Raw genomic sequence first — 13,378 nt, 5'->3', positions numbered from 1 at the left:
GTGAATATTCCCCCAGTACCAGGTAATTATTTAAAATCATGTTTTACATTTTAAAAGTGTTTAAAGGAAACATTCTGATACTGTCCTTGAACCTTAACAAAAGAAACCAATGCTGACATTAACTGCCATGATCTTTGCATTGAAAAATAGCAGAACTGAAAGTTGAAAACCAACAGGTTTAAGAAGAACTTGGTAGCCTTCACGCAAAAATGTACATCTCTCATCCCAGCTGAAAGGAGTTGGTACTTTAGAAGATCACTGCAAGTGCAATTTCTTATTAAGTTACCGTCAAGAGCTCTATCCATGTAGTTGTTGTGTGTTGCCAACATGTAAAGTAATGACACCAATGTAATGGACATGCTCTCGCCCGAAGGCACTGACCCCCCAAACCAGCTACATCGCTGTCTCCGCTCCCCCTCCGAGACAGACAGCCACGGGGATGCTAGATTTAACTTCGCACACGGACGCTAAATGAATTACCAGCCAGTCCCAAGTAGCTCATCAAAGCTGCGATACGGACACTGGTTTCTCAGTCGAATGCTAAATTAATTAACTTTCACCCCAAGCCAGCTTGAAGTGTCTCATCAACAAAGACTTTTTTGGGGGGGACACTGGCTTGATCACCAAGAAGGTGAGGAACCCGCTGTTTGCTGGCTCTCGTGCGACGAACTTACTGAAGACTGGCTTAGCCAGGAAGCCCCACCTCGCACCATGGGGTGGCGAGGACACATGGGACCCTTCCCCACCGTAGGGCATCCTGCCAGCGCTCCGAGCTACCCTTTCGGGTGCCTGGGCAAACTCCGTCATGAAGAAAGCGGGCAGCGCACGTCCGCTCTGAACGTCTTGCGAATAGCGACATACGGGCTCCTGCCTGGGATCTTTTTTTTTTCCTGCTCTCCATTTTTCCCCTTCCTTTTCTGCCAAATCCACCTGTTCCCCGTGCAGACCAGACCGGCCAAACATCCGGGAAATCAACCAGCCTGTGTAAATTCTGTTCCATGCAAAGTAAGTCCAGCTTGTGGTCGACTGAAAGTACAGATTAGTGCATATTTGTGTTTAGATTAACAAGAACAGGAACCCCCAGCTATATGCATTGTCAATACACGATCATTCCACCCTCACATCACAAGCTCAGCCTCTTCCTACCAGTGTTTGTCCTTCGTTTGCTTTTTCCTGCCTTGTTTCCTTGTAGATTCCCCCTGGTAGAGCTCATGAAGTTTTCTATAAAATTCACTACCTGTATCATTTGTGTGTGTTTTGGTTTGACAAAAGACCTCTGGCTATCGTGAACTCATCTAGTTCCTGAAGCAACCTTCAGATTACAAGACAGATAAAAGGTTTGTTGTCGCTTTCTCCTAAATTTTCTACGTCGAAAGTGACGCGGTGCCCTTCACGAGACAAAATAGCTTTATTTATAATGCTGAAACAGAAATCATGCTTTCCTTTCTGTTTTCTGTTTAAATTGTGTCACAGTCAATGCTGAGCAACACATGACAAAATAGGTTTAAGGATTAACGTTCCCTGACCGGGAATCGAACCCGTGCCACAGCGGTGAGAGCACCGAATCCTAACCACTAGACCAGCAGGGACTTATGGTGGAATAAACAATTATTAATCGAGACAATCCCTAAAAGGATCGTCCGGGTCACGGCAGGAGTGAAGCCCTACAATTGCTTTTTTTAGTGCTGCTGTTTGAATAGTTTGTGGGACAGTGAAAATCCTCCACAGGGGCTTGCAGGGGGCCCAATATTTTTGTGGGGCTCGTGGCGCAATGGATAACGTGTCTGACTACAGATCAGAAGATTCTAGGTTGAACTCCTGGCTAGCTCGTGTGCAGTTTTGCATGTGGTATTATACCCAATTCAGAATGCTGTATTTGTTACATTCACCTTAAATGTCTGCGTTACGCTAACTCATGCAACACTGTCAACACAGTCAGCTCTTTCCATGACAGTATCTGTTAAATATATTTTAGAAGTTATCATTTATTTGCTTAGCTTGCATTAGTATTATGGACGATTTTGAGAAAGGGAGATGTCTCGCCTTCAAGAAGATGACTCAGCAGGAATCATCAGAGAGAAGGACGTGGCCGGGACGTGGCAGGTGTTGGTCCCATGTTTTCACCTTGAAACCCTACCCTTAGTGTGTTGTGTCTTGTAGCTTAGTACGTTATGTCTTGTAAACTTAGAAACCTCCCTATTTTCAAATAAATGCAGGAGCGACGGGAGAGATTGTTGAGAGCGTGATGAGAGGCTGTGATCTGAACAATCTCCCATACGCCCTCCTCATGAGAAAAAGAAACCAGCGTCTTCCTTTTGTGTCTATTTTTTATAATGTTGGGTAAGATAAATCCAACAGTATCCAACATAATGAAAACCCCTAATGTTAATAACTAAAAAAACATTCTCCATCATATTATTTGTTGTGTTATAATTAACATAGTAATACATAACACATAATAATATGTTGGGATCGTAGTATGAAATTGTGTGCAAGAAGGACAGCAGAGTACGAGGAGAAACTTTGTGAACCAAAAGAGGAGAAGGAGAATTTTTGTGTCTTGTTGGCTGGTTGAGTAAACATTTGTTCATGCCAACTGAAATCAGTCTTCAGTCCGAAAATGTGATTGCAATGGTGGGAAGTAACCAAGTGCAGTAAACCCCCGCTATATAGCAGTCCACTTATCGCGGTCCGGACTTTTTTTGTGTTATTGCAGTTGTTGCTCTAATTTTTGAACTGTTTATATAATATTTGTATCTATTACTCTTACGCTCTTGCGATATATTGTGTTTAAATGGGTTTGTATACTTTTAAAGGTGTTTCAAGACCTTAAAAAGGTTTTGAGTCCCGTGAATGCCATAAAAACATTTGGAAGACTGTTGGAATGTCTGCTCGTTCTTGTTTGCATTGATCGGTAGCACCTACTGAGGGAAGGAGCTGGAAGAGCTGGTGACCGGGATGCGGAGGGTCCAAGAGAATTTTGCACGCTCTTGTCTTGGTTCTGGAAGCGTGCAGGTCCTCAAGGGTGGGTACGGGGGTACCGACAATCCTTTCAGCAGTTTTGATTGTCCGTTGCAGTCGGAGTTTGTCCTTTTTTGTAGCAGCACCATACCAGACTGTGATGGAAGAACACAGGACTGATTCGATGACCGCTGTGTAGAACTGCCTCAGCAGCTCCTGTGGCAGGCCGTGCTTTCTCAGAAGATGCAGGAATTACATCCTTTGCTGGGCCTTTTTGAGTCTTTGCAATGAAAAACTAAAACTAGCAGACATTCCAACACCTTCGTCCCGCTTGCCATTAACTTCTTAAACTGTCACAATTCGATGGTAACAATTATACATTATTCGTAACAATTATACATTATTCGTGCATTCACTGGAGTACTCTCGCCACTCTGCACTATTTGCATATCTGTTGTTATACTGGCCACTCATTTGCTTGAGAAGTATCTGCACCATTTACACTATTGACACTGTTCCAGATGATCGCACTATGAGTCACTTTATACTGCTTAAATTTCTTGAAGTCTCTGCGCGTTTTGCACAATTGTCACTAAGTCATGAGAGAGAATGACTGCATTATAATTTAGGTCAACCACCGATAAGAAAACAATTCCACGAGAATCTAAAGGGAAAAAGCTTACAGCACCTGGTATTCCCAGGCAGTCTCCCATCCAAGTACTAACCAGGCCTGCCCCTGCTTAGCTTCAGAGATCGGGCGTTTTTTTGTGTTTTTTTTTTATTATCAAAAAATTCATTGTTTACAATATGTACATAAAATGTACTAAAAATAAAAAGTGAGGTGACCAGTCGGCTAAACTCTCACAAGGCCATTGTTTTTTGCCATACAGTCCACAAAACGGCTGGCAGAGCGGGCATGTAGGAGAGTGAAGTGGGATTCAACTTGAGCCTTGAAGATCGCCCAATGATTGCCGGTGCCTTTGTCATGCAAGTAGATATTCCTCGTGACAATGACCGTGTGACGAGCAATGGCCAGAAGTAACCAGATCGCTGGTCTATTGATGGCCTGCAATGATAATAAAGATGAGAAAGATGATGAGACGAAACCAAATAGGAAAAACCCGACATTACGATCACCAGCCTCACGTGCCACCGGGGGGGGGGAAGCCTCAGGCCCAGCCTCCTTGCGAGGAGATCCTCCAACCCAGAACAACTCACGGACTGCTCTGCACCCGAGGACAAGATGTTCGTAGTCCTCGGGTGCCTCTTTACACACCATACAGTCCCTGCCATAAACGCAAGGAGAAATAGCATTGAGTGTTGTGCAAGGGAATGATTCTGTGTCGTAATTTGAAGTCAGTATTATTGACCTTTGGTGCGGTATACCAATTGAACATGTTGGCCCAGATGGATGTAATGGTCAGTGCAGGGAACGTCCGTGCCCATGTGCGTTCCACTGCAGGTCTCCGGAACGCTCCGACGATCAAAATCCTGTAAATTCGTTTTGTGCTACACTCCGACAAACCAAAATACCTTGTCCCGTCGACCAGCACAAAACCGACATCCCGCTCCGCCCCCGGGTCCCCTCCAGAGGATGAACCCTCCAGAAAAGACCCCCAATTCCGGAGTATGGATTCCCTGATTCTTCCAGCCAAGCTCTGCGGAAGAGGACTCCCCGCGACCGAAACAGAGTCCGAACCCTGACAATGTCATAGTTCCCGCTCCCATCTAATAAATCCCCAATCGTACTTATTCCTGCCCTCTCAAAGGTATCGCTGAACATTCTCTCCCCACTCCCTGGCCCTCCGCCCATGAGATCGGGGTTGAACCTCAGCGGAACTTTCAGCGATTGTTGCAGCGACTTTGGCTCTGCACTCACCCATGGCCTGAGCGACCACCATCTCTCCAGAACCTCCCTCTCAAAGGGATCGAGGGCGGAGAACAATGACCTCGGCAACATTTGACATAAGTTATAGTCACCAAAATGCCCCAACCCCCGCAGGGTGGGTATAACAAAGTCCTTCCACGGGGCTGTGAAGGAAGAGTCCAAATATTTTGTGATGATTTTTAGCCTTAAAGATTTCTTCTTCGTGTATATGTCAATCAACCCCAAACCACCTGCTCCATGATCCCCTATCAACGTAGCATGACTCACCAGACCCTTTTCTCTCTTCCACAAGAAATGGCTGAAAATTGCCTTTAGCTTACTCAAAATGTCACCAGGCAAATCAGTAACAGTCAGGGCATGTACCAACTTTGAAATACACAAAGCGTTTATCTGTCATGGTCTGTGTTTTGGTTTGGGTTGTGTTTAGTTTTGTTCCATGTTTTCCTGTGTTCCATGTTTGTCGTGTGCTCATTAGGTTGTTGTGTCCACCTGTTCTCGTCTATTTTGTGTCGACCAATCAGCTCTCTCCAGCCACTCGTGTCTTGTCCAGGTGTTCCTCGTTGTCTCGTCAATTTGTTTGTATTTAGTTCCCTGAGTTCTTTCAGTCCTTGTCGGTTCATTGTCGTTGTCACATGTCTTGCCATGTCATAGTCGCCAGTTGTTTTTGTCATAGTCGCCTGTTGTTTTTGTCATAGTCGCCTGTTGTTTTTGTCATAGTCGCCTGTTGTTTTATCATTGTGATTAAATATTATTATTTTGAGATTCCCGCACTCCTGCCTTGCCTCCCTGCTTCCCTGCAATTGGGTCCACCATGTTCTTGCCTTGCGTTCCTCGCCGTCGCCCTAACCATGTTCATGACAGAATGAACCGACCAGAACAGGACCCAGCGGGAAGAACATGGCGTCACCCTGGACGCCACCAAACTGGCTCCCACCGTCCTCAGCCTGCCATCCATACCTACCCTCCTCCAGTAAGCCCTATCATTCAGTCTTTTCTGTCCTTTTCCTCGGGTCCCCCCACTTGTCCTAGCTATTCACCATGCCCTACTATTGTACATCCACATGTTTCTTGAGATTCAGATTTTTCTGATTGTGAAGATGGCCCTGAATTAGTTAACCTCCTGTCGGATTCTGACTCTGACACAGATTTAGATTTTTCTGGTTCCTTCCCTAGTTTATCCCGTCCTCGTCAGTTTTTGTCACGTTTCCACGTTTCCAACCCCAGTGAGTCCAAATCCTTTCCCTCTGACCTTTTCTTGGGCACCCGTTTGGCCATCTACCCGGGACCGCCGCGTGGTGGCCAACGGAGGCGCCCAAGTAAAGGTCAAATTTTGCCCCCTCGTTTTTTCCCCCCTGTTCACAAATCACTTGATTTTTCACCTGTTCCCACACGTTGTTCCACGGCTCCAATTAAGTCACGTCTAGTCAAACCTGCCCCCAAGCCATGTTCAGTACCAGCCATTTTTCCTAGTTCACCTTCCCGAGACCTTGTGCACTCTTCCACTCCCGTACCCTCTACTCCCATACTTCAATGGCGGCAGGCTGAGGAAGCGACTGCAGCTCCCGTTCCGGCTAATCGGCAGCTGCGCCAGGCTCCCGTTCCGGCTCCTCGGCAGCTGCGCCAGGCTCCCGCACCGGCGGCGCTCGTCCAGCGGCCGCCACCTGACCCTACTCCGGCGGCGCTCGTCCAGCGGCCGCCACCTGACCCTACTCCGGCGGCGCTCGTCCAGCGGCCGCCACCTGACCCTGCTCCAACGGCGCTCGTCCAGCGGCCGCCACCCGTCCTTGCTCCGGCGGCGCTCGTCCAGCGGCCGCCACCTGTCCTTGCTCCGGCGGCGCTCGTCCAGCGGCCGCCATCCGACCATGTTCTGGCGCCGCTCGTCCAGCGGCCGCCACCTGACCCTGCTATGGCGGCGCTCGTCCAGCGGCCGCCACCCGTCCTTGCTCCGGCGGCGCTCGTCCAGCGGCCGCCACCTGACCCTGCTCCAGCGGCGCTCGTCCAGCGGCCGCCACCTGACCCTACTCCGGCGGCGCTCGTCCAGCGGCCGCCACCCGTCCTTGCTCCGGCGGCGCTCGTCCAGCGGCCGCCACCTGAGACTACTCCGGCGGCGCTCGTCCAGCGGCCGCCACCTGACCCTGCTCCAACGGCGCTCGTCCAGCGGCCGCCACTCATCCTTGCTCCGGCGGTGCTCGTCCAGCGGCCGCCACCCGTCCTTGCTCCGGCGGCGCTCGTCCAGCGGCCGCCACCCGTCCTTGCTCCGGCGGCGCTCGTCCAGCGGCCGCCACCCGTCCTTGCTCCGGCGGCGCTCGTCCAGCGGCCGCCACCTGACCCTACTCCGGCGGCGCTCGTCCAGCGGCCGCCACCTGACCCTGCTCCAACGGCGCTCGTCCAGCGGCCGCCACCTGACCCTGCTCCAACGGCGCTCGTCCAGCAGCCGCCACCCGACCACGCTCCGGCGGCGCTCGTCCTGCGGCCGCCACCCAACCCTATTGCCTGGCCCCTGCATTACCATTGGGTTCGGCACCGTGGCCGTCCGCCTGAATGGCCCTGTAAAGACCCTGGTGCTTGGCGTCCTGGACGACCTCCTGACCCGCTCAGCCAAGCACCTCACCTCGGGTGGCCTGGATGGCCACCAGACTGACCTGAGGGGTGGACTCTGTACCCTCCTCCAGGCCCCCTTCCGCCCACCCTGGGTTGATGATTTTTTGGTTGTTGTTTGGGGAACGTCTGGGATCCGTTCCTTTAGAGGGGGGGTACTGTCACGGTCTGTGTTTTGGTTTGGGTTGTGTTTAGTTTTGTTCCATGTTTTCCTGTGTTCCATGTTTGTCGTGTGCTCATTAGGTTGTTGTGTCCACCTGTTCTCGTCTATTTTGTGTCGACCAATCAGCTCTCTCCAGCCACTCGTGTCTTGTCCAGGTGTTCCTCGTTGTCTCGTCAATTTGTTTGTATTTAGTTCCCTGAGTTCTTTCAGTCCTTGTCGGTTCATTGTCGTTGTCACATGTCTTGCCATGTCATAGTCGCCAGTTGTTTTTGTCATAGTCGCCTGTTGTTTTTGTCATAGTCGCCTGTTGTTTTATCATTGTGATTAAATATTATTATTTTGAGATTCCCGCACTCCTGCCTTGCCTCCCTGCTTCCCTGCAATTGGGTCCACCATGTTCTTGCCTTGCGTTCCTCGCCGTCGCCCTAACCATGTTCATGACATTATCACGAGGACTTGACCTTTCAGGGTTAGATTTCTCAACCTCCATACGTTAAGTTGACTTTCTATTTTATTCAAAATGTTCTCCCATGTTTTCCTATTACATACCGCCGCAAGCTTACCCAACAAGACTCCCAGAACTTTGTAGGTGCTCGGAGTAGCCTGCGACGCACCAAACACAGCCATCGTCGTCTTATTAGTATTTATCTTTGCGCCAGAGGCCTGGCAGTAAACATTCAGTTCATGGAGAGCCATTTTTAGACTCTCTACATCCCTGACTAACAAATTTGTGTCATCTGCATATTGAAGAATTCTAACTTCATTGTTTGCTGGTGTCAGAATACCCCTGCCACCGAGGAGCTTTTTAACCACCTCGGTGACCTCAACCCCAGAGATAGGAGAGCCCGCCTCAGAGAACCCAGACTCTGCTCCCTCATTGGAAGGCGTGTCGGTGGAATTGAGGAGATCTTCGAAGTATTCTCCCCTCCGGCTCACAACGTCCCGAGTCGAGGTCAGCAGCGCCCCATCCCCACTGTACACAGTGTTGATGGTGCACTGCTTTCCCCTCCTGAGACGTCGGTGGTGGACCAGAATTTCCTCGACGTCGTCCGGAAGTCTTTCTCCATGGCCTCACCGAACTCCTCCCATGCCCGAGTTTTTGCTTCAGCGACCTCCAAAGCTGCATTCCGCTTGGCCAGCCGGTACCCATCAGCTGCCTCAGGAGTCCCACAGGCCAAAAACGCCCGATAGGACTCCTTCTTCAGCTTGACGGCATCCCTCACCATTGGTGTCCACCAACGGGTTCGGGGATTGCCGCCACGACAGGCACCGATCACCTTACGGCTACAACTGCGGTCGGCCGCCTCAGCAATGGAGGCGCGGAACATGGTCCACTCGGACTCGATGTCCCCCGCCTCCCCCGGAACATGAGCAAAGTTCTGTCGGAGGTGGGAGTTGAAACTCATTCTGACAGGGGATTCCGCCAGACGTTCCCAGCAGACCCTCACAATACGTTTGGGCCTGCCACGTCGGACCGGCATCTTCCCCCACCATCGGAGCCAACTCACCACCAGGTGGTGATCAGTTGACAGCTCTGCCCCTCTCTTTACCCGAGTGTCCAAGACATGCGGCCGCAAGTCCGATGACACGACCACAAAGTCGATCATCGAACTGCGACCTAGGGTGTCCTGGTGCCAAGTGCACGTGTGGACACCCTTATGCTTGAACATGGTGTTCGTTATGGACAATCCGTGACGAGCACAGAAGTCCAATAAAAGAACACCGCTCGGGTTCTGATCGGGGGGGCCGTTCCTCCCAATCACGTCCTTCCAGGTCTCACTGTCATTGCCCACGTGAGCATTCAAGTCCCCCAGCAGAACGATGGAGTCCCCAGCGGGAGCGCTCTCCAGCACCCCCTCCAAGGACTCCAAAAAGGGTGGGTACTCTGAACTGGTGTTTGGTGCATAGGCACAAACAACAGTCAGGACCGTCCCCCCACCCGAAGGCGGAGGGAGGCTACCCTCTCGTCCACCAGGGTGAACCCCAAGGTATAGGCGCCGAGCCGGGAAGCAATAAGTATACCCACACCTGCTCGGCGCCTCCCACCGTGGGCAACTCCAGAGTGGAAGAGAGTCCAACCCCTCTCGAGAGGACTGGTACCAGAGCCCAAGTTGTGCGTGGAGGCAAGTCCGACTATATCTAGTCGGAACTTCTCGACCTCACACACCAGCTCGGGCTCCTTCCCTGCCAGAGAGGTAACATTCCACGTCCCTCGAGTCAGCTTCTGTAGCCGGGGATCGGATCGCCAAGGTCCCCGCCTTCGGCTACCGCCCAGCTCGCATTGCACCCGACCCCTATGGCCCTTCCCACAGGTGGTGAGCCCATGGGAAGGGGGACCCACGTTACCCTTTCGGGCTGTGCCCGGCCGGGCCCCATGGGTGCAGGCCCGGCCACCAGCCGCTCGCCTTCGAGCCCCACCTCCAGGCCTGGCTCCAGAGGGGGGCCCCGGTGACCCGCGTCCGGGCAAGGGAAAACGTAATCCAATAATTTTTCTCATCATAGGGGTCTTTGGTGCCGTGCTTTGTCTGGTCCCTCACCGAGGACCTGTTTGCCATGGGTGATCCTGCCAGGGGCGTGAAGCCCCAGACAACTTAGCTCCTAGGATCATTGGGACACACAAATCCCTCCACCACGATAAGGTGACGGCTCAAGGAGGGGACAAGTACAACAGTACAAACAAAACAGCAAAGAGCTTGGCTTTCTTGTGGCTTAAAATATCTATTGTCCCAAACGCCTTGTCGGAGCCAATGACAGAATAGTAAGACATTAACTGTATTGACAAGGACATGGCAGTGGTGGGATTTGAACCCACGCCTCCTGAGAGACTGGAGCCTAAATCCAGCGCCTTGGACCGCTCGGCCACACTACCTGAAAACCCCATCTTTGTAAGTGGAATATTTTGGCAAATGTAAGCCTGACCGAACGGGAATTATGGTGTGTTATGGGATCCCCGGCATTCCATATCATAGCCAACCTTGACATGAAAAATGTGGAAAGGAGAGCTCTGAAATCATTTCAGCCAACAATTTCAAGTCACTGGATGAGAGAATAATCTTCTCATGCCAAGATCAAACGAAAGGATTTTAGCCCAGATATTTGCCCGATTAGCTATCACAACCGATTTCCCAGATAGGGCCCGACATATAATGTCGGGAACGACAAAACCTCTTGTAGTGTGACATAAGCCACGACCAACGATTTGGCCCTATGACGCCAAAATGAACTGGAAAATGCTACTTTTTTGGATATCTTCCGTGCAGTGTGCCATATCAACGACAACTCTCCGCCAGCGTAACTTGACGGAGACCAGTAGGATTGCGTATTGTGACCAGCACATCGCCTCCCGTGCTTGCCGTTGGCAACATACTTGCGCGCCGTTGTTAACATTTCTTCTCACGCACAAACCAATGTTTACCGAAGCTTTAGGGCATGAGTCGACGGAACGCCGGCATGTTTACGTACAACCGTATGTGCTTGCGCTTGCTAGGCTACATAACATTTTGTTGCCTGGTTGCGAGCCGTATCGTATGAAAAGTATGTGAACATACCTCAAGCAATCCTTCAATGAACATTCTCTCCCGAGCACCAGTGACGAACAGGTCTGTCCACATTTCGTCCCCCCAAAGGCGGGACGGTGTATGACTGGTTAGAGCGTCAGCCTCACAATTCTGAGGACCGGGGTTCAATCCCGGGCCCCGACTGTGTGGAGTTTGCATGTTCTCCCCGTGCCTGCGTGGGTTTTCTCCGGGCACTCCGGTTTCCTCCCACATCCCAAAAACATGCATGGTAGGTTAATTGACAACTAAATTGCCCGTAGGTGTGAATGTGAGTGGGAATGGTTGTTTGTTTGTATGTGCCCTGCAATTGGCTGGCAACCAGTTCAAGGTGTGCCCCGCCTCCTGCCCGAAGATAGCTGGGATAGGCTCCAGCACGTCCGCGACCCTAGTGAGGAGAAGCAACTCAGAAAATGGAGCGATGGATGGATGGGATGGATATATACACACACACACACACACACTAGGTCTGTATCCATACACCAAGTTAACGATTCGGTACATATGACGGTTTCGATACACAATTTTTGGGATGATTATAAGAGAATTTAAAAAAAAATATGTCTTTATTCAGAACACTTAGATAAATGGTTATAATATATACATATATAGTATAAATGTCCATCCATCCATTTTCTGACCCGCTTATCTTGTCGAGGGTCGCGGGTATCTCAGCTGACTAGACTATTGGACTATTTTGGAATTAGTACATAGAGTAAGAGATCGAATTGATTCGATCGTTGTTGGTCAAAGACAATATGATACGAATACTGGAAATTAAATAACAAAATATGTAAAAATGAAGACACTTTTGTCTTTTCTGTTTAAATATAGGCGGCACGGTGGCCGACTGGTTAGAGCGTCAGCCTCACAGTTCTGAGGACCCGGGTTCAATCCCCGGCCCCGCCTGTGTGGAGTTTGCATGTTCTCCCCGTGCCTGCGTGGGTTTTCTCCGGGTACTCCGGTTTCCTCCCACATCCCAAAAACATGCATGAATTGGAGACTCTAAATTGCCCGTGGGCATGACTGTGAGTGCGAATGGTTGTTTGTTCCTATGTGCCCTGCGATTGGCTGGCAACCAGTTCAGGGTGTACCCCGCCTCCTGCCCGATGACAGCTGGGATAAGCTCCAGCACGCCCGCGACCCTAGTGAGGAGAAGCGGCTCAGAAAATGGATGGATGGATGGATGTTTAAAAATACTCACACCCAACTCAGGTCACACTCCTTTTATTTAATTTTTTGGTCACACTTTTTGTCAGAAAATGTTCTGTCCTGGCATTCCCAGTCGCAAGCACCGCTACTGTACTTAGTTTGCATCAGTGTCACGGACCAACTACTTCGTGATTCGAGCTGTGGCCGTCGGTCGCCAGTTCAAATAACCAGTGATTTATTTTTAATTTTTTGTGTACATGTTGTCACATGATTGTTAAGTTAGATAAATATGCTTTCAAATAACGTAACGAATGAATACTGTTGCCAGTGTGTGTATATGAAGTGCATTGCAGGATTATTATGGTCCACATGGAGTCGTCATTTTCACATGCATTTTCAACACAGGTACAATTCAGAAATGTGTCAATGAATGTGTGTTTATTGCGCTGTCAAAATCACGATATAATCACAGTGGATTGATCCTTGATCCTTTATCATTTGAAGTCACTTGGTTCAGTGCGGCATTTGCTCAAAACATCGTGATCGGACTTTTAAACAGCAGTCGAAGCAAGTCCTCTGTAACAGACATAAAGACATTGTTACACAATTGAAAACTTGGACACTTGTACAGTTGAACAATTTTGATATAGTGGTTTGAAAAAGTGATTGATCTGGAGACAGTGATGTAAATTTGGTGTGAAAGGTGGGGGAATGACAAACGTTGCTTTTTGAGGGGTGGGGGGGTTGGGGTGGAGATGATTTCCCCCCCCCAATTTTAAATGCATCAATTAGTGTACCTTGAGGGTCACATGGACAACAATTAAGTATAAATGAACAGCATAGAGCAGTGGTTCTCAAATTATTACTCACCCCATTACTACACTTCATTTTCATAATAGTTTGTTTTCCTATACAATCCTCTCTGAAGGAGTCTGGGCTTTTTAACTTTTGCACATATCTTTATATGTCTACACTACAAACAGACAAACAAACATTTGTCAAACAAAGAGACAAATTAAGCAGAAAATCTTTGCAGTTCGGGGTAAACAGAGACTTTTACTG

At 49.7% G+C, this 13,378-nt stretch overlaps 2 non-coding genes across 2 annotated transcripts; both read right to left on the bottom strand.

Moving 5' to 3' along the window:
- Nucleotides 1-1,517: 1,517 nt before the first annotated feature.
- On the bottom strand, nucleotides 1,518-1,589 carry trnae-cuc (transfer RNA glutamic acid (anticodon CUC)). The gene has a single exon. It is a non-coding gene; the product is annotated as a tRNA-Glu (tRNA).
- An 8,808-nt stretch (nucleotides 1,590-10,397) lies between these two features.
- Nucleotides 10,398-10,479, bottom strand: trnal-uag (transfer RNA leucine (anticodon UAG)). Its single transcript has one exon. It is a non-coding gene; the product is annotated as a tRNA-Leu (tRNA).
- Between the last annotated feature and the right edge of the window lie 2,899 nt (nucleotides 10,480-13,378).

The sequence above is a fragment of the Phyllopteryx taeniolatus genome, unplaced genomic scaffold (genome assembly GCF_024500385.1).
Source record: "Phyllopteryx taeniolatus isolate TA_2022b unplaced genomic scaffold, UOR_Ptae_1.2 contig_46, whole genome shotgun sequence".
In the NCBI taxonomy this organism is placed as follows: Eukaryota; Metazoa; Chordata; class Actinopteri; order Syngnathiformes; family Syngnathidae; genus Phyllopteryx; species Phyllopteryx taeniolatus.
Note: the sequence above shows the minus strand (reverse complement) of the source record. Positions and strands in the feature narration are given on the sequence as shown.